The sequence below is a fragment of the Crotalus tigris genome, unplaced genomic scaffold, assembly GCF_016545835.1.
Source record: "Crotalus tigris isolate CLP2741 ecotype Arizona unplaced genomic scaffold, ASM1654583v1 scf7180000017744.3724543626:3957646, whole genome shotgun sequence".
NCBI classification, from domain to species: Eukaryota; Metazoa; Chordata; class Lepidosauria; order Squamata; family Viperidae; genus Crotalus; species Crotalus tigris.
Window position 1 is genome coordinate 3721413 of NW_024096611.1, and position 23295 is coordinate 3744707.

General features: G+C 39.7%; 1 long non-coding RNA gene across 1 annotated transcript in view; it reads left to right on the plus strand.

The window, feature by feature from the left end:
* The first annotated feature begins 16041 nt into the window (after positions 1 to 16041).
* Positions 16042 to 23295, plus strand: part of LOC120306722 — a 31975-nt gene continuing 24721 nt past the window's right edge. Inside the window, exon 1 of the long non-coding RNA XR_005556379.1 lies at positions 16042 to 16102. This is a non-coding gene — a long non-coding RNA (uncharacterized LOC120306722). The remainder of the gene's footprint in view (positions 16103 to 23295) is intronic.

Below are 23295 nucleotides of genomic sequence, written 5' to 3' on the forward strand. Positions count from 1 at the left end.
AACCTCGTAGGAGAGAGGACCTGTGATCCTGGACACAGAAGCGGGGACCCATGTATGACCAGGCCCGTAATTGTGAGCCCAAACCGGGGCACCCACAAGTAGTTGTCTAGGTGCCCTAGGATGTGAGGTAGATGAAGGCAGTCTGTCCGGATGCAACCGGTCAAGTCTAGTAGTAAGTTGGCGCCCCCAACGAAGTTCAGCTGGACTTCTCCCTGTAGAAGTGGACGGTGTGGTGCGATAAGAAAGGAGAAAGTCAGCCAACCTGTGATGCCAGTCCCCGTAGGTGAGTCTCTTCAAGGCGTCCTTTGCGATGCGCACCATGCGTTCAGCCATACCGTTGGTGGACGGGTGAAAAGGCGCAGATGTGGCATGACGAATCAGGTTTGCCTGTAAGAAAGCTTGGAATTCGGAGGAGGTGAATTGAGGGCCGTTGTCGGACACAATGACATCTGGCAGCCCGTGTGCAGCAAAAATCCCCTCAGTACCTGAATAGTCTTTGCAGTGGTGGTGGATGAGACAGGCACAACCTCAAGCCATTTTGAATGGCTGTCAACAAGGACCAAGAAGAACTGGCCCTGAAAGGGCCCAGCGTAGTCAATGTGCACCCTAGACCATGGGGACTGTGTTTCCTCCCATCTATGCACAGGAGCTTGGGGCATCTCTGGGCGAGATCGTTGGCACAGGTGGCATGCGTGTACCTTAGCCTCAATATCTTTATCTAAACCAGGCCACCACAAGTGGCTTCGTGCAAGAGCCTTCATACGAACAATGCCAGGATGACCCTCGTGGAGGGATTCTAAGACCCTAGTCCTCATTGAGGTGGGAATGACAACTCTGTTTCCCCAAAGCAGACAACCCTGAGAAAGGGACAGTTCGTTCCTTTTGGACCAGAAACTCTGAAACTCAGGACTAGGGCAGTGCTCAGGCCACCCGGACAGGACCCAGGAGCGGACACGTGAAAGTGTGTGATCTGTACCTGTTTCAGCGGTAACATCCCTGGCACTAAGAGGGAGCTCGGGCAAGGCTTGGATTGATAGAATGTTGACAGCTGGCGCGGGGTCAGCTTCTACTACTGGCAGAGGCAATCTACTGAGGCCATCAGCATGGCCCATTTCTTTCCCAGGCTTGTGGAGTAATGAAAAATCATATGCAGACAAGAAAATAGACCACCTAAGCATTCTAGGGGAAATGATGTGGGGAGTCTGCTTACACGTGTGGTAAACAGTCCCAGCAGAGGCTTATGGTCGTGAAGACCGTGAAATGCCTGCCATATAGAAATCGTGGAATTTTTTAATTCCAGCAACAACAGCCAGAGCCTCCCTGTCTATCTGAGCGTAGTGGCGCTCGGCAGAAGACAGTGTTCTGGAGTAGTATGCAATAGGAACCTGAGTTCCATCAGACCTGAGGTGACTCAGGACAGCTCCAACCCCGTAGGGGGAAGCATCACAAGCGATGCACACAGGAAGAGACTCGTTGAAATGTGCAAGAACACTGTTAGAAGTGAGCAAGGCCTTGACTTCTTTAAAGCAAGCCTCATGTGCTTGTGACCACAGCCACACAGCTTGTTTGTCTAGTAGCCTGTGAAGAGGCTCAGCTACACTAGCTTTATGTGGAAGAAAAGAATTGTAGAAATTCAGGAGGCCTAGAAGGCCTGAAGTTCGGCCTTAGACTTTGGCCTGGGTGCTTCTAAAATAGCAGTTAGTTTGGATTCAGCAGGATGAATCCCAGCAGCATCAATTTTGAATCCCAGAAATTCAGTAGAAGACACCCCAATCTTGCATTTGTCTTTTCTGAGCTTGAGGCCTGATTTCCTGAATCTTAACAGGACAGCCCTAAGCCTTTCAGCTAGAATGTGTGTGGAGTCTCCTGCAATCAAGACATCGTCAAAGTAGGGGCAGACCCCTGGTATACCTCGTAGTGTGTTTTCCATTACGCTTTGGAAAATCCCAGGAGCGACATTTACTCCAAACTGTAGCCTTTTTACTTTAAAGGCTCCCCTGTGGGTCACAATGGTCTGAGCTATGGCAGCATCATCATCAACAGGCAGCTGTTGATATGCTTGAGCTAGGTCAAGCTTTGCAAAAACACGCCCCCCCTTGAGAGAGGCCAGGATGTGACTGACCACAGGAACAGGATAGACATGTTGCTGCAATGCCTTATTGAGTGTGCATTTGTAATCAGCACAAATGCTAAATGTCCCCATTTGGCCTTAGGAGGCGTGCAATGGGGGTCTCCAACGGGCTGGATCAACAGGTTCTAGGATTCCCCTGTTTGGATTAGTTTGTCTAGTTCGTGTCAATCTTACTTTTTAAGCAAAAGGGGACCCTTCTTGCTTTAAATCCTAATGGTGAGTGCAGGTTGTAGCGTTTAAGGACACGGGTGGTCCTTTGAATGTGCCCCACTTGGGCTGAAAACATCGCAAATTCTTTGCATACTTCCTGTAGGTCCGAGTGTTTGTAAGCTGTTGAGTCCTGTGACGTGGTATCCCCAGGACCTCAACCAATCGAGTCCTGTGAGACTCGTTCGTTCACCCCCTACTACTAATAAGTCTAGTGGACCTTCAAAACTCTTGTATTGCACGTTAAGGGTGGCCTCCCCCTTAACACACACTCTTGAGTTCTGAAAATCTGTTAATACAATATCAGAAGGCTTTAACTTGGCCTTAGACCCACTTCTGGAACAAATCTTCCTAAATGTATGCAATGAAATGATGGACAGGGCAGACCCTGTGTCTAGTTCCATAGATAATGGAACCCTTGTAGCTTCACGTTGAGTGACAGCTTTTTCTTCATGGGCTTGTGTGTGCCTGTTCTACAGATGCTTCTACGCGAAGCGCAAAAACCTACCCTATTCTGGCTGGGAATCTGGTACCTTTCAGGCGTTCTTCTTGGGGTTGTGCCTTTCGTCGGCTCAGACACACAGCTGCAATGTGCCCTTGTTTGCCGCATGCCCGGCAGGTAGCGGAGCGGAACTTGCAGTCGGTTCTCCTGTGGCGACCTCCACAGCCGATGCACTTGAGCGGAGCCGAAGAGCTTCCCTTCTTGTTCTCTTCCTTCGCGGGGTGTAGACGGTCGACTTCCTCGTCCGGATCCTCCTCGGAGTTTCGTCGGACGTCTTCCTGGTGCACGGACGCACCCTCTGCACTGTTTCTGATCGGCCGCATGTTTTTGACGGCGCCGCCTGCTGCTTCTTCTGCGGTGACTTCCCTTAAGGCGTCTTGGAAGGATAATTCTTCCTTTGCGAAAAGTCTCTGTTGTAGCTCGCGATGCCTTAACCCGCACACGAATCGGTCCCTCAGTCGTTCCTCGAGGTCCTTGAACTCGCAGGGCTTGGCGGCCTTCCGTAACGCGGCGATGTATTCCTTGGCTGACTCACCGGACCGTTGATCCCTTTGTTCGAAGGTGTGGCGCCATGAGATAACGGACACCTTGGGGTGGAAGTGCTCCTTCAGCAGCTTCTTCAGGTCTGCGTAGCTTACAGACTCTACTGGGACAGGTGCTGCAAGGTTTTCTGCGATTTCGAAGGCGTCTTGGCCGCAAACGCAAAGCAGGGTGGCCGCCTTCAAGCTATCTTCCCTCACTTGGTTTGCCTTGAAGTAGTTCTCCATTCTGGATACGTAGGACTCCCACCGCTCTGGATGTGAGACGTCGAATTCCGAAAGCCTTCCGATTTTCGCCATCTTCGGATCTTCAGGAGACGGGTCTATCAGCCAGCCTACCCCCGAATGCGCACCGGATTGGCGGGCAGCTGCCGAGTCCGACGCCGTTCCTCTTCCGCCGCTCAGGACTTCTTGGGTAAGCTTACACTTCTTCCTTTCCAGGTAGTGCAAGGCATCCCATCCTCGTCGCCAGTGTTGAGTCCGTGGCGGGAAAACAGACACGAGAAGCAGCTGGAGTTCTCAGTTCATTTATTCAGCGTTCAGCTTACAGGAAGATGGCTTCAGCCTCGCCCAAACGCCTCGCAGCATCTTATATAGGCAACTCCCGGGTAAATGGGTTACTTTTCCCGCGCCAGCACCCGCGCATGCGCACGGCGCTGGCGACAGCCTGTCTGGTCCCGGGCAGCTTTGCACCTGCCCGGGACTGCCTGCAAACGCCCGAGCCGTTTGCAAAGGCTCGGGACATAACACAAACCAAATAATTCCCTTGAGCATAAAAATGGCTTTGATACTTTTCATTAAGATTATAGCCAAGATTCGTTTCCAGATATCTCTGCATTCAAGAGTTAGGAGAGTGTAATCAACAAGGTTTTTTTCTGGCAGCTCCATTCCATTTTTCAGGAATGCCTACTTCATGCCACACACAATAGCCACTCCCAACACTAGAGATTGTTTTATTTTATTATACCTTTTCAAGTATTATCTTCAATCTCTCAGACTATGCTACCACTTTGTTTGGGTGCATTTTATGTGCTTAAAGTTATTACATTCCAAATAAGAAAAAAACTGTGGGGTCATAGAAACTAAGTTGTAAGCATAAACATTGTAGATCAAAGTGGGGGCTGTTAATTTGGCTTTGGAGGGATGTATGAATGAATTTGTCAGGGTTTAGTTGCATGTTAAAGCTTAGCCTTGGTGCTAGATTTTTAATATTTGTGCCGGTAGGTAGGTAGGTAGGTAGGTAGGTAGGTAGGTAGGTAGATAGATAGATAGATAGATAGATAGATAGATAGATAGATAGATAGATAGATAGATAGATAGATAGATAGATACTATGTTTTATTATTGATCTTACTATTGGTTTGCAAGCCAGCCAGAGTTCAATATAAAATGGGTGACTATATATTTTTTAAATAAATGAATAAACTGATATGAAGGGTCTATGTTTCTTGTCTTGAATCTTGCCTATTCAAAACATTCCACCAGGTTCCCTCCATACACTTATGGGCTTTGTGGACCTCCAAAGTCACCTCTTGTCACAGAGAAGCTACTACTTGACAGCAGAATTGCTTTTTTTTTCCAAGATGGATGTTCTGGATAGACAGAGGAATATTATGCTTAACTAACCCACTTACCAAGCTGAAAACAAGACTGCACAAACTGTGAACCACAACAATCAGCTTCAGTTCTTCTTCATCCAGGAGTTTGTTATGATATTTTAAACAACATTGTACAGACTCTGCCCCATGCAGTACATGAAACAGAAATGAATGCACTGTCTTTACTCCACATCTAAACTGAGCATTGATCTCCTTCTTCGCTATCATTTCTCTACATTCTTTCAATTCTCCGGATCCTTTTTAATCTGAAAAATTAATATGAAATTTTACTCTAAAAAAGAGTATTGCTTTATCATAAAATGGACATCAAAATTGTTAGGACAAAATTATTAGAATGAAATGAAAAGATGAAAGCAGTCACCCCTAACATGGTCCAACAAAATCCTTTTATTCTTAAATTCATTCATTTTCTCTGTGATGGTTGTATCTCCATCATCTGTAGTCCAATAAAGATGAGAAAGCAATTGTCAAGTATTACCTCCTCTAAATAAACTTATGTCTTACTGAAACTGTTCTAGTAATCTGGTAAACCCTTTTTTGGTAATCAAGCAGCAGCTAAATTATTGAAAAATGATTTCTCATTTTTCAACTGATGGGCATTTTTTAATTTCTTTATGGACCAACAACAATACCTCTAAGAGAGTTATGCATGCATCTGCAATATCTTCTGTAGAAATGGAACTGTCTTTCTCTTCTATCAGCAGCAATCTAGTTAAAGGTCGAGTTCACATACCAAAGAAGAGGAGATATTTTCTAAGAACTTTCTTTTATCATATTGTTCAGAGTTAGTTTGTTTGCCCTTTAAAGCTTGTCCTTCTTTAGATATGATTACAATGGCAAATAGGAAAGTGAGCTTTCCATATCTTTTAAAACAGCATTAAATTAATTTCTGAGTTATCATGAATAAACATTGTGTGGACAACTATTGCTATTTCTGACATAAATGGGGACATTACAGGAAGTAATGATAGAATGAATACATATTAGGTTATGCATAATTATACATACAAAAAAAATCTTAGATTTGCAAACTCTAAATTTAATAGAGGTTGAGTCTAGCTGAATTATATCTGGCCTCATAAGCTATTGCCATAGCTGAGTCTTTTCAGCTGACACACCCAATATGCTACAGGCAGTCTCAATGCTATTGCAGCACCCACAATGCTTGGGCCTTCCTTTTAGGCCTGATATTCCTGGCAGTAAGAAGTGTTTGCTTCCAGCTACTATTTTTCATGCCCACAATGTTTGCAATAAAGTGTCACTCAAATCTGGGCAACCTACACCTCAAGCCATATGTATCTCTCAGCCTAATTTCAGAAAGCCGTCATGTGGTCAATTTAAATTTCTGAAAAAAGCTATTTCTCTCTTTCTTGAGGGTCTGTTGTTTGAAGAGTAAGAAAAAAAGTAAGAAAAGGAACTGCAAATGCAAAATCGGGAATGACATAAAAGAGGAACAGGAGTACGAAGAACTACTCCAGCTCATCCTTTGTTTCTGCTTCACCTGCATGACATGCCTGAAGACCCCTATTTGTAATTTTTGATAGATAACCAAAGGCAAAATCAAACCGTTCCATTGCCTAGGTGAAGTTGCAACATCCAGATTTCCAAAATGTGTTCAACTATGTGAAAATGAATTTATTTATTTATCAGATGGGTATGCTGCCCAACTTTCAATGACTCTAACACAGAGGGACAATTTATGGCTCACAATTCCCCAGCTTAATTTTAAAAGTGCCCTGAAGTTTAGATTTTTATTGACATTTATCAGGCCTATCCATTGTTTATTTTTGCTTCGTTCAAAGTAAATACTCAACAAATAACATCTGATAGAATATGAACTTTACTAGAAAAAGCATTGTTTCAATAAGTTTGAACTTACTGAATGAACATTTTATAAGTTAAACTTTACTTATAAAAACACAATTGCATGGCTATACAACTAAGATATTTTAAATTCCTTTTGACCCATCATCCATGTTCATCTTGCCATTCATTCCAGATGTAACACAAAAAAATTATATACCCGCATGAAACTGTTATTTTTGTTTACAGACTATGCACAAGGAATTAGTAGGGTGCACCAAAGAAATCAGTGAATGCATTTCCATGATAATGGCTACATGTCCATTAGCTAAGGCAATCTTTAAGATTCAATAGTTTTCCTATATGACTTTCTTCATATGAATATTAGCTCATATAATCAGACTAAGTTGGCCCAGACAATCAACAGATGATATCCATTCATGTAAATAGATAGATAAAAAGAAGAATAAATTCTCTGAATGATACAATAATTTTTTAAAGAATTGAACTTAGGAATCGGGGAATTTGGATTCAATTTCCAACAACACAAAGTCTGATTTTAGCAATGATTCCAGTGGTGGGATTCAAATATGTGAACAACCGATTCTCTGTGTGGATGCTATTTCTGGAAGTCCATTCTGGGCCTGGGCAACAAAAAATTAGTTACGAGTTCTGCCGAAGTGGTGCAAACTGGCTGAATCCCATCACTGAATGATTCTATCCAGGAAAGCAAAAGCTACAATATGAAATGAATAGGTCCATAGAATATTCTTGGATTTGTTCCTAAAGATGAGCCAAAATTCTAGCCGTATCCACAAAGATGGCAAGGAGGGGCCAACTGACAAAAGCAGCATTGCAATGTCATAGTGCAGACCCTGCCTGCTTTCTGTATGTGCCGCCATGTTGCATGCCCATTCCATATTGCCAAACAGATCTCCCAATCTGTGTTCCCTGGCTTAATTGTCCACTCTACAGCAAAAGTGAGGCAGAAAATATGTCCTGCACTGTTGAGGCTACTACTAACCAATATATTGAGCCATACAGTGTTTACGTACTGACAATAATACCAACACAATTAAAAATTTTTTTTAAAAAAGATCTTAAGACACATATAAACCATAAGCAAATCTAAATACATTAATTAAACAAATTATAAAATAGTTAACAACAATATATATATATAAAAAAATACAAGAAGGAAGGAAAAAAGAAACAGAAAAAGAAGAAATCAAATAAAAAGAAAATAAAAAGAAAGTTAAAAAAAATGTCTATAAAATATCTTAAATTTTAAATATAAATTATTCAAAAACTAAGTAATATTTTTTTATATCCAACTTATATTGTATGAAATCTATCCATTTTTTCCATACCAAAAAATACTTCTCTTGCGATTGATCTTTCAAGAAAGCCGAAATCTTTGCCATTTCCGCCAAATAAGAAACTTTAAGAAACCACTCTTGCAGCTCTGGGAAGGTCGGGGGAGGGTAGGGGAGGGTTGGGAGGGTTTGGGGAAGGGAATTGTTTTGTAAAACTTAAAAATTTTCAATAAAAAAAAAGAATACCAACATAATGTGAAGTGGGAAATCAGAAGCACTACCCAGTTGCTTCAATCAGTTTCACTGAAATGTAGGCAGTGTATTTCATTTGCATTCACTAACAATGTTATATGATTGGCTGTCAATTTTGAGACATTACTATGCAAGATTCCTAATAAAGAAGACATAAGCAGTGAAAGAGGAGTATGGGTCCAAGTGAACATCAACAAGGAACACCACAAAAAATATGAAAAAAGATACACTGGACTTTTTTCTCCCTTAATATTTTGCAAGAAAATTGAGTGCAGAAACTGAGTCCCAGAACTGTGCAATTCAAACTTTAAGGAGACTTGTCGACTCAGGAATTGATTGTTGTTTGGAAGTACACCAATTGTTTGTTTTAGATGACTGTGGTTATTCTGGCTCAGAGAGTGATAAATAGTAGTTTTGTTATTTTAATTTTACTCAATTTCCACTGTTGCTTTTTTACATTATTTTTACAGTTTATTTTTATTCCTTGGTTTAAAGAACCATGTAATAAACTATACAAGTTCTTAGGAATGAGTCAAAAATAGTGGCTTGCAAACATTTATTTGACTGCCACACTATGCTGATTAACCAGTTGAAAAAAAACCACAAAACTAAATATTACTACTATTTAGAAATGTAACAGCATTCAGCCTCCTTTTTTTCTTAAACACCCCTCTTTTTTACAGTCCTGATTTTATACTATAAAGGAATACTCAAACATACTACATATAAAATCACATATCAGTTTAAAATTAAATACCAGCCTTCAATATGTTTAATAAATCATTGAACATATAACCAGGATGTATAATCATCTTGTATAGCAGCTTTAAGTTGACCAAAATATTGAGATGAGAAAACGGAATAAACTTTTATTTGTGTGAAATACACGTAAGTCAAGTAACTAAGCCAGATACAGTAGAATTCCAAATGGGAGTGCATAAAAATAGAGTGTTCTCTTTCTTTTTTAAAGAATCCTGTTTGATTAAGTTGAGTGGCATAGCAAGTCACATAATTAATATGGAAAATGGTAGATTCATATTAGAATTATACGTCCTCTCGGATGCTTCTGAAGCTTGGTTGCTTTGCAGACAGTAATGACTGATATAATGGCTTCATCTCTTCATATAATTACAATAATACTTATACAGTGCTTTTAATCTTCAAAGCATTTCATATACTTAATTGAAAAGGAGTGATCCAGTGTCTAGCCTGATAAAAACTAAAATGCATGCCAATTACAGCTGTCAAGTAAAAATGTGCTTTTTAACTAATAGAACACCAACATAAATGTCACTTTAATCGCATTTTCCCGCGTTTCTACTTTTAAAAACTTAAGATCACTATATCTTCAACATCTGCCCCTTAAAACCACAGGCTCCTGTGGTTTTTCATTTTTTCATGTCCAATACCCAAAGAATTCAGCAGCCAGAAATTAACATGGATTTACATCAATCCCAGGATTTAGACATCCGGATGAGCTCAGTTTCAGACCAGTATTATAAATATGTGCAAAACATCTCCTTGCTGCTAAGATGAATTATTTCGATGCTCAGTCTTGCTACTGGAAGAGTCAAGAAATAAAGCAATTGTAGATATATATATATAAAAAACCACCCCCTTTACTAGGGTATATTGATTGCTCAGTCCAAGCTCTCTGTGATGATTGCATGAAATAATTTAATATTGATCCATTAGATCATTTTGTTAAATAGAAAATTGTTTCATGTTAATGACCACTTTGGAAGAAAATAATCACATCTCCTCTTTCACTTATATAATCTTATATACTTTATGAAAGAATGTAGATCTAGCCTTGGAAATGGGGAAGGAATGGATGAACTGTTAAGGGGAGGATTTCAGAAAAGATTATTTAGTGTGAAAAAGTGTGAAAAAGAAACACAAACTTATTTTGTGTGGAATAACATGAAGCAGTTAAAAACTCTGACAGACTGTCAAGGTTTTATAATTCTATTTTACAATAACAAAAGGCATTCTGGAATCTCTGCCATGCCCATTCCTTGACTTTGCCTACATTGAAGAGCTGATTGTATTATAGGTATAATTAGAGAGGATATATTTAAAATAAATGAATATAATTGTCTGTATTAAAAGTTGAACACAAATAGTCATTCAAAATTCTCCCCCAAATAAATAATAGATTATTTCTCCAAATTTCTCCAGGGACGGAGAAATTCTCCAGCACAACTACTGAAAACCAAAACCAAAGCAAAACAAAACAAATTTTCTCCAAAAATTGCTGCTTCTTTGAGAATAATTCTAAAACAAATTCACTTTCATTAAATTGAGTAAGATCTGTTTGTAAAACTGCATGTCTTTCTCTTAAAGGGGTGTGCCCAAATTATTGTGCAGCTTTTATGTGTTAAAGGAAAATCTAATTTTAAAATTCCAGGATGGGAAATCCCTTGATTAATAGACTACTTGTGGCCCATAGTAAAGTGTTCTGGCTTACAATAATAAACTTCATCTTATCCTGTATGGATAAATAATAATCTCCAGTAATGGTATCAAGGGTTTCTGCTGCCTGCTGCAAACTAGTCAGTTCCTAATTAATTGAAGAAGCAAGATAGAGAGAGTGTTTATGTCTTTGAAATTTGATGCTGCGACCCTATGGATAGCAAGAATTCAAACAATCAAGGAACCCAATCCAGACTTTTCACTCAAGGCACAAAGACCAGGATCAAATTATCCCATTTGGGAGAAAGAAAGAAGACAACTAGTACCAGCACCAAGGCAGATAGGCTCATTCACTGCTACTGAATATACTGTTGGAATATCTGAAAGACTGTCATGGACAAGGGACAGATTGTCATGGAGAAAACCTGTTTATGTGGTTGCTAAGAGTAGACACCAACGTAATGTGCATAATCAATCAATCAATCAAATTTCTAACTGCCTTATTCTAGTCCCATTCAATACAGATGGGATGTAAGACCTGTTTTCCTTCTTAATTTCCAGTTACTGTATATTCTTCCAGTTTGCCTCCCATTCCTGATGTTTCTCATAGATGAGAGTTTATGACCTGGCATAGAGGTGAATTTGCTTTAAAAGATGTATGGCCTTGTTCCTATAAGTTCTTCTCTAACCCAGGGTTATCTATTAATTAGTCATCTTAAATCTCCTTAGTCTTCTGATTAAATATGAAATTGAAATGGCTTGTGGCCAGGGTATCTGAAGTTGAGGATAACTTTCCCATAGGAACTTGCTTCTGGTTGTTATTTGAAAAAAAAGGAGAGGACAAGGAAGAAGTAAAATAGGAAGAAAACAATAGCCCCCCTTTTACAATGAATTCTCTTTTTATAGGGAGGAAAGATGCCAGAGATATGGAAAGAGATTAATATAATATCAATATCTAAAGTGGAATAAGATTTTACTTGAGTAAGAAATTACTATACTATACTATAAGCTATTTACAGCAATTGTAGCTGAAAGACTGAAATTAATTATGCAAGAATTTATTGATGAGGATCAATGTAGGTTTTTACCTAAAAGACAATTAAAAGATAATGTTAGAACTGTATCAGATATTTTGGAATATTTGGAAAATCATAATGAAAAACAAGCTACATTTATTTTATTTTATTTTATTTTATTTTTTGAGGCAGAGAAGGCGTTTGATAATCTGGACTGGTCTTTTTTGTTTAGAGCCTTGGAAGATATGAATTTCTGAGAGAATTTTATAAAGTGAGTGCAACTAATTTCTATTTAGCGCAACTAATCATTAATGGAGATTTAACCAAACCATGTGAGATTCAAAAAAGTACAAGACAAGGTTGCTGACTTCTTTTATTTTAGTTCTTGTAATATTAAACAAGAGATACAAGACAAGATGGGAAGAAATCAAGGGTAAAGTTTAAGATTTTACAAGATGCTCGAGAAAGAGGTGGACTTAAAGCACCAAATTTGAAATTATATTATGATGCGGCCACTTTAACTTTAGTAAGTGACTGGCTTAATTTAACAAATAGAGACATTCTTGTTCTTGAAAGGTGGGATTTATTACATGGTTGGCACGCATATTTAATTTTTGATAAGAAAGTAGATTGGGTCTTTAAGTCACATATTTTAAGATATGCTTTACTTCGAGTTTGGAAAAAATATTATTATAAGTTAAATTATAAAATACCTATTTGGGGGATTACTGGACAAGCAATTCAGGGGGTTTCCAAGGGGGTGAATTTTGATAACATTTTGTATAAAGAGTTATTTATTTGGTCGGGTACTGATTGGCAATTAAAGTCTTCAGATGTGTTGAGGCAAGAAAACATCTTACAATCGTGGTTTCAATATTTGCAAATAGTGCAGAGATGGACTTTGGATAAGAAAGTGGGAATTACTTTAGTAGATGAAAATTTGGTAATCCAGATCAAGGATCAGAAATATGCCCATATTAAAAGAATTTACAATGAGTTAATAAAATTGGATTCAGAAACAGAGTTAGTAAAAGATTGTATGATTAAATGGGCCCAGAATATTCAGGAACCGATTTCATTGGATTTATGGGAGGTAATTTGGACCAGAAATGTTAAATTTACGCAGGCCCAAAATTTGAGGGAAAATTTTCATAAAATGTTTTATAGATGGCATCTGGATCCTAAAAAGTTGTCCTGTATGTACCCAAACCTGCAACCTAAATGTTGGAGATGTGGTTGCTTGGATGCAACCTATTTTCATGTTTGGTGGACTTGTAAAGATAGTAAAGCCTTCTGGATTATGATTTGATGGAACATTCAAAAGGTTTTTAAAAGGAAAATTAAATTTACTCCCCAACTGTTTCTTTTGGGCATTTTTGCGGATTTTAATGTTAAAGAAAATATTTTATTGTTGAATTTAATAACAGCAGCAAGATTATTGGTGGGTCAATATTGGAAGAAGGATACTCTGCCTTCTTTAGAAGAATGGGTATTTAAGGTTTCTAATTTAGCAGAATTGGCTAAAATTTCTGCTTATTTAAAGGACCATTCACAAGAGAGATATTTTAATGTATGGAGAAGATGGATAGAATATGTTCAGAAGAAATATGAAACTACAAAGTTTCATTTATTTTATGAGTAATGAATTTGTTTATAAATTTATGATGTTAAAGTTTGAAGAGAGTTAAGGGTTAATATGATTTTGTTCATTGTATAATTAGTAAACTTAAATAGATTATGTTTAATATGTTTGTATAATCCTGTACTTTGCTCTGGGAAGTCGGGGGGTGGGGTGGGGGAGGAGGGTGGGGGGTGGATGGGTCAAAGTTTAAGTAGTTCAGATAAAGTAGAAATAGTTTAACTGTATATAATATTAATGTTTCAATTTGGAGAGAGGAATTGCTCGGGCATTTCCCCTGGACCGCATCCGGAGCGAGAAGGTAGAAGAAGGTGAGAAGTAAGTAGGAAGGTTGAGGAGAGGTGGAGAGTGAGGAAGAGGAAGAAGAGGGAAAAAAGCAAGTTGGTTAGGGGTGGATGCGGTTTGGGGGGAAATGGGTGGGCAATACCGAAAGTGGTGTGTATCAATTTGTTTTATTTTTTTATCTGAAGTATTTTTAAGATTGTAATGTATTGTAAAATTGAAAATAAAAACTTTATATATAAAAAAATAGAGGTTATTCACCCAAATAAAAAAAATGTTTAGCAGACACATGATCTGGAAAAGCCTGGATTAAATCTTAGTGCAGCTATAAATTTGGAAGTAGATTATTAAGCCAAGCTTTTCTCTCAGATCCAGCCTCAATGCATAATGTGCGGTTAAATATACTGGCCAAGATTGATAGTGTTTTCATGCAGATTACAGAGTTATAACAAACAAAGCACAATATAAAGAGGAAAATGCTGTGCAAATGCTCAGTGCATATTATCTGTCCTCTTCAGCTATCTACTGATATTTACTAATGTCAGATTTATGTAGCACTGTTTTTCCTAATTAGTTATGTGGTAAAAAATATTCAATAGAAAAAGTCGTAACAGCAATAATCTGCCTCCTCTGAGTTTGGAAAACTCGTCCTTTTATGTTATGCTTTCTTTAAATGTAAAATCAAATGACTTTCAGTATTCAGATACATTTCACTTTTAATCAAGGTGTCTAAATTTGGCAACTTTAAGACTTGTAGATTTGCTCAGCCACTGGGATTTACTGTTATTTTTTCTAACAGTAAAAATATGCCTATGTTTTATAAAGGTTCTCCCACTGTGTTATTGAGAATTACCCAAATATTTATTATAACTTGGGAAATGTTGGGGGGGGGGGGTTACCGAAAGAACCACTGACTATAGCTATGGTTATTTATATTCAGAATTACTGGACAGTATGCATAGAGGAATAACCATACGTTACAAAACTCAACTGGGGAAAATACATGCAGTGGAGAAGAAAGGCAGCCTGGAAGAGAACAATGGGGAGCAATGTAACAATTGTCTAGCTTTATTATTGTTCCAAAATACCAATAGAGTTTTGTGCTACGCATTCCCAGTGAAAAAGTTGCCTTTTTTGTCAGCCATAATAAGCAATCCACAATAAACAGAGTCGCCCATTTGTGTCAACAGTGTTCACAGAAAGTCTGCCTTTCAGATTAAACAGCCATTTTGTATAAGAGCTCAGTATTTAAGGTACTGAAGTTATTTGCATTTCCTTGAAGTAAATTCCTTTTTAAGAGGAAGAAATGGTAGCTACATAGGAATAGTAATAACTTTTAGTACTTTTGAAACTGAATTAATGTTCTCCTAAAGAAAAAAGAAAAAGTCATCCCAGTGCCTACTTTGTAAAGGACCTACAATGGAATTGCTCCAACTTTCCAATTTCAAAACCCCAATCACATCAATTTTTCATTATACAGTAATCAATATCTATGTAAATCAGTCCCATCAGAAGTCAAGCAGACTCTGTTTTCTGTGTGCTTTTTTTATTTTCCATTTATCAATTACATAAATATAAAAATTCACATTTAACAAAATAAAATAAATTCATACACATAATCATAGGTGTTGCTTGCCCACCTCCCCCCAAACTGAATCCACCCTCTCTAACACTCTCCCTTACTTCCCTCCTCTTTCTCACCTCCCCTCACCTCTCTCTCCCCTCCACCTCTCCTCTTACCATCCTACTTCCTCCCTACCCTTCCTCCTCCACTCTCATCCCTCTTCGGATACAGTACCGGGGAAATGCCCAAGCAACACCTCTCTTATAAATTACCCTATCTATATCTTACTTTAATTCTATTATCTAACCTACTTACCCCCCCACCCCCACCCACCCCCACTCCCCGCTCACTTCCCAGAGCAGAATACAGGGTTATTAATAACAAAATAAACAAAATCAACATAACTTTAAAAATATTATATAATAAACAAATTCATACTTAACCCTTAACTCCCCTTAAACTTTAACATCATAATAATATAAACAAATCTCTTATAAAACATTTATTATAAAATTTTAATCATAAAATAAATGGAACTTTTGAGTTCCATATTTATACTGAATATAATCTATCCATCTTCTCCATAACACAATATATCTTTCTTGTGTATGATCCTTTAAATAAGCAGAAATTTTAGCCATTTCTGCTAAATTAGAAACCTTAAGTATCCATTCTTCTAAGGTAGGCAATGAATCTTTCTTCCAATATAAACCTACTAATAACCTTGCTGCAGTTAATAAATTCTCTGTGCTTTATAAGGTCCAATTCCACACAGAGTGCATCCAGATGCAAGCAAATGAACTGACAGAAGCAAGAAGTAAGTAAGCAAAAAAATACAGTAACCATCTTTGTTGTCTTTAAATTAACTTGGATATAATGTCAAATGCCAGAGCTGAATATCATTGATCAGTGTACAGAAAAGCATCTCAGTAGGTTTTACTAGAATCTTCTATAACTTTTTCTCTTATACACATTCCATATTCACTTGTGAGTTCTGTTTGCATAATTGAACCATTTTTCAAAGTAAGAAAAGATTCAGTCATATGGACTTCTGTCCTTTTTTTGAACTTTTCTGCTTCTCCACCTTCCCTGCTTCTTTTTCTCCTTTTGATCATGTTTCACCTGATTCGTACTTCTGTGATCTATTCTTAAGTTGTGGATTTTATCCCTATAAATCTTTAGCCTTTATTTTCTATAGTGCCTAACTTGCAAAGCTAAATTAGTGTCAAAGTTGAAGCAAAAACTCTCACTAAGGTCACTGTCTGGAGACCTAGACAGTGCTTTAAAACATACTGGACAAAATTTATACCCCACAAACCCAACAATGATTATTGACAATGATTCTGATTTGCACAAGGACAATATTTAAAGCAGGTTAAACAAGCTTCTTCCTTCTCTGAGCATCATTGAAGCTATACAGTACATGCTTTTCTGCTGACAGATACAAACTGTACATCATGTGAGAGGAAAAAGGCAGTGGAGAATAACTTGCTCTGGGATTCTTTTGTTACAAATCAGTTGGATTCAGTGACATAATCATTTATTATTTTCTCTGTTTGGCTTTGACTCATGAGTTTTCCTGAGGTAGGACAATTAGATTATAATTAGATTATAAATAAATGGTTGCCATTATCTGTTACACGGAGTGGTCTTTTCCTGCTTTTTCTTGTTTGGGGGAGGGGGCACTTTTTCTTTGAAAAAGGGAGAAAAATATTGTCAGGAAAGCAAATGCTTTTCAGCTGTTATACTGTGTTCTGCCTTCAGGAATCTTAATTTGCCTCCATACAGCAGGATAATAACAAATGCCATTTGTTGTCTGTAGATACATAAACAAGGTTAATAATCTGGCATACTATTATTAATTAAAACTAAGTGATGACTGAACAATCTTAACATCAGATTAATGGTGACTATCTACCCAGGAATGGACAACCCATGACTAAAAGTCCTCTTTTCACAGCAGGCTTACCCCAAATTAACAACACAGTTTCCAACCAATTTGTGGACATGGAAAGTGTATTGTAAGTTTTAAAACAGGCATGACATCATTCAAAAGAAACAAAAATGAAAAGCCCAATCCAAATCAGGTCCACTTAGAAAAAGAAATGGAATCAAATCCATCTTGTATCCAACCTAACCTGCTACTTCTTAGAGTTGCCCTTGGTGTGCTGTTCAAAGACCGATGTCATGTTTTAGACTCAAAAGGATGATTATATCTGGCACCCTGGATATAATCTCCAATGACAAATATGTTGTTCCAAATAGGTGCAATCAAAATAGTTAGCATTGAGGGATAATAGGAACTATAGTTCAAATCCCTGGGAGGGAGTCCCAAGTTTTCCTTCTGAATATAATCATAGTGAAAAAGAAGAGCTCTGTCTTTTAGTTATCTAATGAACTTTTTTTCTTTCAGAGAGGAGGGGAAATAATGAAAATGACACATAGGAATACTAGTCTTTGACTAGTCATTCATTTAATAACTGTTTAAAGTTACAATGGCCCCAGCAATAGTGCTTTACACCCTGTATTTGCACTTATGATTGTCATGCCACCCCTATAGTCACATGATCACTGTTGAGTCCTCAGCTTAATGGCAATAAATCACAGAGCATCTCATAGAGTTAAGAAGCTTTTATTGTTGTTCCTTCAGCTCCGTTTCAGCTCTGAGGCATTCCCTGGGCCAAATGGCAACATTTGGCGCGCTCTGCTCCTCGTGCATGCGCGCGAAGCAGGCGCCAGCCAGTCTGGTCCCAGGCAGCTTGCAACTGCCCGGGACTGTTGCAATGTCCTGAGCCTGCCTTTGCAGGCTCAGGACACAACAATCACCATTCAGGCACTTGCAGGATTATGCAGTCATGTGATCACATTTCTTTGCTGGTTGAGGCAAATGCATCCAATGTCATGGCTGCATATCACCTATCCAAGCTTCATGAGCTGACAACCTGACATTAGCATGGGAGGGGGGCAGATTGGAATGTAAGGAAAGGGGAGGATGGAAGCCCAGCTGAGCCATGTGACAAGCTCCAGTCAACCAAGGTCAAGTGACAAAATGCAGAGCTGGGAACCGAGAACCTGTTTCCTGAACAATATACAGGCACCTGATTGGACATTTGCAGATAACCAGGGATAGCTGGGGGGAACAGGGAACTTTTCTTTGGGTTATTTGCATGGGAAAACCTCAGATTCAACTTATACTACTTCTATAACCATTTAAGCTTCAGTAAAGTACACTCATGGCAAAACAAATGGCCAGGAGTCTTTCTTTGCTTGATGATTGAGTGGGATGGTTGACACAATGGGGAAGCAGGATTCACCTAACAACTGCATGGTTTGCTTAACAATTGTGGAGATTTGCTTAATAACTACCATAAAAACGATCATAAATTTGTGTCTGGTCACATGGTGATTCAACTTATGATCACACCAACTGAACAACCAAAATACCAGTCCTAATTGTAGTTATAAGTTGAACACTACCTGTCCTCAACTAGCAAACCTGCTCAAATCTGCTGCTTCTAAGACTGCACCTCCTATCATTCTCAAGTGACAGTGGTAAGGCTCGCTAGCAATGATAAGAAGTGAAGTTCAACATATCATAGACATGCCAAATTGAGAAAGGCTAATGTATGATAGAGAATATACTTGTTAGATGTATCAGAGTTTGGTCCCTGGATAAAAGGTATTTTGTGACAATTTAATGAGAACTTGTTTGTACTGGGGATCTAATATTCTGGGTGTGGATGTTTCAAATATTATTTCCTGAGATAATGCTTCAGGCAAATCAGGTAAGACACTGTACAAAACAACACAGCAGTTTTTGTTATTGTTTTCTTTATTTAAGTCTGGGATCTCTGGTGCCAAAAAAATAGATGAAATAGTACTGAAATACTTTAACAAAATGCCTCTGATTTTCAACCGAGTTCATAGTAAGATCTGATGGAAGCACAGATCTGAAACTGCTTTCAGTCTTTGCTTTCTACTTTCAGACAATGTGGTTTGATTCATCTTTGGATTCTCCACCTTGTCTTCTTCAGAAATGTTGCTAGTCTATATTATTTAAGAAGAAATTCAGTCCTCTAAACCCAAGGGCTTCAAATATAACAACATATTCAAAGAAAAATAAAAAGATTACTCATCATATGTGCTAATGGTTAGAAACAAATGTGGTTGAGAACTTCACTACTATATAAGTATTTCCTAGAGAAATGACTATTGAGATTCTCAGTCATCCAGCTCATAGTTATCCCAAAGATGAGAAGCTAAATGTTTTCAAAGAAAAACAAGAAAGTCCAGTTGCCTCGTGAAAAAGCATCTTTGGGATATTTCCTAAAGATATGAGAATATTCAGTCCGTATAAGATAAACCATAAGCATTACTGTAGGTAGTCCTCAACTTACAATCACAATGGAGCCCAAAATTTTTACTGCTAAGTGAGACATTTGTTAAGTGAGTTTTGTCCTCTTTATGATATTTCTTGCCACAGTTGTTAAGTGAATCACTGCAGTCTTAAATTTGTCACATGGTTGTTAAGTGAGTCTGGCTTCCCCACTGACTTTGTTGGTCAGAAGGTCGCAAAAGGTGATCACATGACCCCAGGACACTGCAATTGTCATAAAAATGAGTCAGTTGCCAAGCCTCTGAATTTTGATCACGTGACTCTGGGGATGCTGCAATGGTTGTGAGTGTGAAAAACTGTTGTCACTTTTTTCAATGCTGTTGTAGGTTTGGACAGTCATTACATGAATGGCTGCAAGTCGAGGACTATCTGTACTTAAGCCTATTCCCAACAAGTTCCTCTTCTTTAAAATATGCTTTATTAAATTTCTGAAAAAAAATAAAATATAAAAAAACAAGAAAAGGAAAAAAAAGAAAGGGGAAGATGCAAAGGAATTCTTTTTCCCCCCTATTTCAAACAAGTTCCTTTACTCCTTTTAATGAACCTTGCAAAGATGTTTTTTCCACAAATCCCCATGTTTTGAGGACTGCCACTGATGCCCTTTTACTTTCCCAATTAAGTTACTGAATTTTACTCTACATGGGCTGTCCTTGAAGACCCACCAGAAACTTCAACTAGTCCAGAAGCAGCAAGCTACTTCCTTTCTGGCTATTCGCAGTACTGCTATGATCTATTGCTCATGCAGACCTGCCAGGATATTTGAGGAGAATTCAAAGCCTGGTCACTACATTTAAAGCCCCATGCATCTCAGTACCTGCATATCTGCCTTTTTTATATTGATTCTCCCATCTTACCCAGATATCAGTAAGCACTACAAGGGGTTCCCCCCCCCCCCAACCAGGACATTCAGCAGGAGTGCGGTCCTTTGCAGGCATTCTTAGTTGAAGCTCCCCTCTTGTAGAAGAGCCTGTACCCCAAGGGAAGAATGGCCCTCATCTTCATAGCTTTTCAAAGGCTAGCAAAAATCTGGCTTTTCTGGAATGCTTTTCAGGACTGTCAGGAGAGCCACCAATGTCTATTTCAGAGAGGGAGAGAAATAGATAGAGAGGATGATTTGTTATCCTATGTTAGATTCTTATTACAGAAGATTTAATACTGTAATGCACTGTACAGTTGCTGCTATTTTAATATCTGCAAACTGCCTAAAGTCCATGGGGATTGAGGTAGTAGATAAATTGCATAAGAAATAAAATTAATAAATCCTACATTTAAAGTAGAGACAGGGAACCTGTAGCCCTCCAAAATCCTGCCTGAACTGGCCCTTGTTTTCAGTCACACCACTGGGGTTTCTGGGAGTTTATTATAGCAATATCTGCAGGTTTGTTGTCTTTCTGCTCAGGGAAAATAACAGACTGGACCAAAATAGTAACAGATCAATTTCTAAAACATGCCACTGTAAAGCAGAATAGCTATAATTCTTTGAAAAGAAAACATTACACTAGTATGATGATATTAATGATAAAGGCTATTTCTATGAAGCTATAAAAAGTCATATGCTAATTCAGTACGTAGTCCAAGACTTACAATCACCGCGTTGGGGAACGGGCACTTGGGGAGGGTATCAAGCAGGCCGGAAGAGCCGGCCTACACTGGCACCCCGTGGAAGAAGACGAATTACAGTCCCGCCGTGGCTGGGTTGACTTTACACAATTGTTGGATATCCGGAGAAGCCATTGATGAGCTGCACGAGAGGTACTTGGAGAAGTTGACCCAGCTCTTTGAGGAGCATAAGGCCAAGTACGGGCTGCCCCAAGACAAGTACCTAATGATCACCTAGCCGGCCACATTGGACCAGCCTGGGACACAGAGGGGCAATATTTTTTAGAGAATGTTTGTTGTGGGTATGTGTATGTATGTAGATGAATGGTGGCCCTGTTATGTATAAATTTTATTATTGTATTTAGGGCGTATGAATGTGAATATTTTTATTTTTATGTATATAAATTGAGTGTGAATGTGTATTGAGTGTTTGGGGTATGAGAATGGTGGAGTCGGGGGCGGAGCCTGGTACCCCCTCTGCTGAGTGCAATAGCAAAAGTGGGGGGGCTGGGCTTACCCTTGGGCTTGGTCTGTATGGAAAGCTAGTCCGGTCAGGAAGGGAGAAGGCTGGTGAGGGTGGGGGTACTCCGGGGAGGGGAGAAGGTCGGAGCATCCCGGTTATGACTGGGATGGGCAGATATGGCGGGAGCCGAGGGGCAGGCCATCTTTGGGGAACGAGGACTCGCTATATTAGAGCGATTCCTTGTTCCGGCCCCTCAAAAGGCTCATCCTGTAGTACTGGTGACAGGGGAGTACAGGGCCCTAGTTGTAGGCTGCTGTTGCTTAATGCCAGGTCCGTTGTCAACAAAGCGCCCCTTGTCCGTGATTTAATATTGGACAGCGGGGCGGACCTGGCATGTATAACCGAAACCTGGCTGGGCCCTGAGGGGGGTGTTTCCCTCTCAGAGATGTGCCCGAGTGGGTTTGTGGTGCTTCATCAGCCTCGACATCAGGGCAGGGGTGGGGGAGTGGCAGTTATCGCTCGGAAGTCCTTGAGTCCTCATGGGATTCCTGCCCCGGAGGTTGTTGGGTGTGAGTCCCTCCTATTGAAGTTGGGTTCACGGGTTCAGTTGGGCTTGCTGCTGATGTACCTATCTCCCAGCTGCGTTGCAACAGCCCTGCCTGCGTTGCTGGAGTCAGTAGCCGGGTTGGCGGTGGAGTTCCCCAGACTTATGGTACTGGGGGACTTTAACCTACCATCACTCAGCGATCGCTCAGAGGCGGCGCAGGAGTTCATGGCTTCCATGGCAACCATGGACCTGACCCAGGTAATTCAGGATCCGACTCATAGGGGTGGTCACACACTCGACCTTGTGTTTCTCTCGGGGCAATGGAGACATGATCTGGAATTAAGGGGAATAGAGATCTCACCCTTGTCATGGACAGATCATTTCTTATTGAGGCTGGACTTCAGAGCATCACTCCCCCATCACAGGGAGAGGGAGCCGACTAGGTGGTTCTGCCCCAGGTGCCTAATGGACCCAGATTGGTTCCAGGAGGACCTTGGGGAAATACCTGACTCCCTTGTCCACAACTCGTCCGGGTCCCTGGTTGTGGCCTGGAATGAGGCGGCATCCGGGGGCCTGGATCGAATTGCGCCTTTGCGACCTCTCTGTGGTGGTGGTCCCCGGAGGGTGCCTTGGTTTACTGAGGAGCTCCGGGAGATGAAGCGCCACAAGAGACGTCTAGAGCGACGTTGGAGGGCCAGTAACTCTGAATCTGACCGATCACTATTAAGAGCCTATCTTAGGACTTATTTAGTGGCGATAAGGGCGGCAAAGCGTGTTCACTTTTCCGCACTTATTGCGTCCGCAGAATCTCGCCCGGCCGCCTTGTTTAGGGTGACCCGCTCCCTTCTTAAAGTGGAGGAGGCGGAGGAACCCTTGCAGGGGAGAGCTGAGGAGTTTGTTCAGTTTCTTTCGGACAAAATCGCTCAGATTCAGAGAGACTTGGACTCCGACTGGGCAGTGCCAGCCGAGTTGCCGGGGGCTGGTCTTAGTCATGTTATCTGGAGC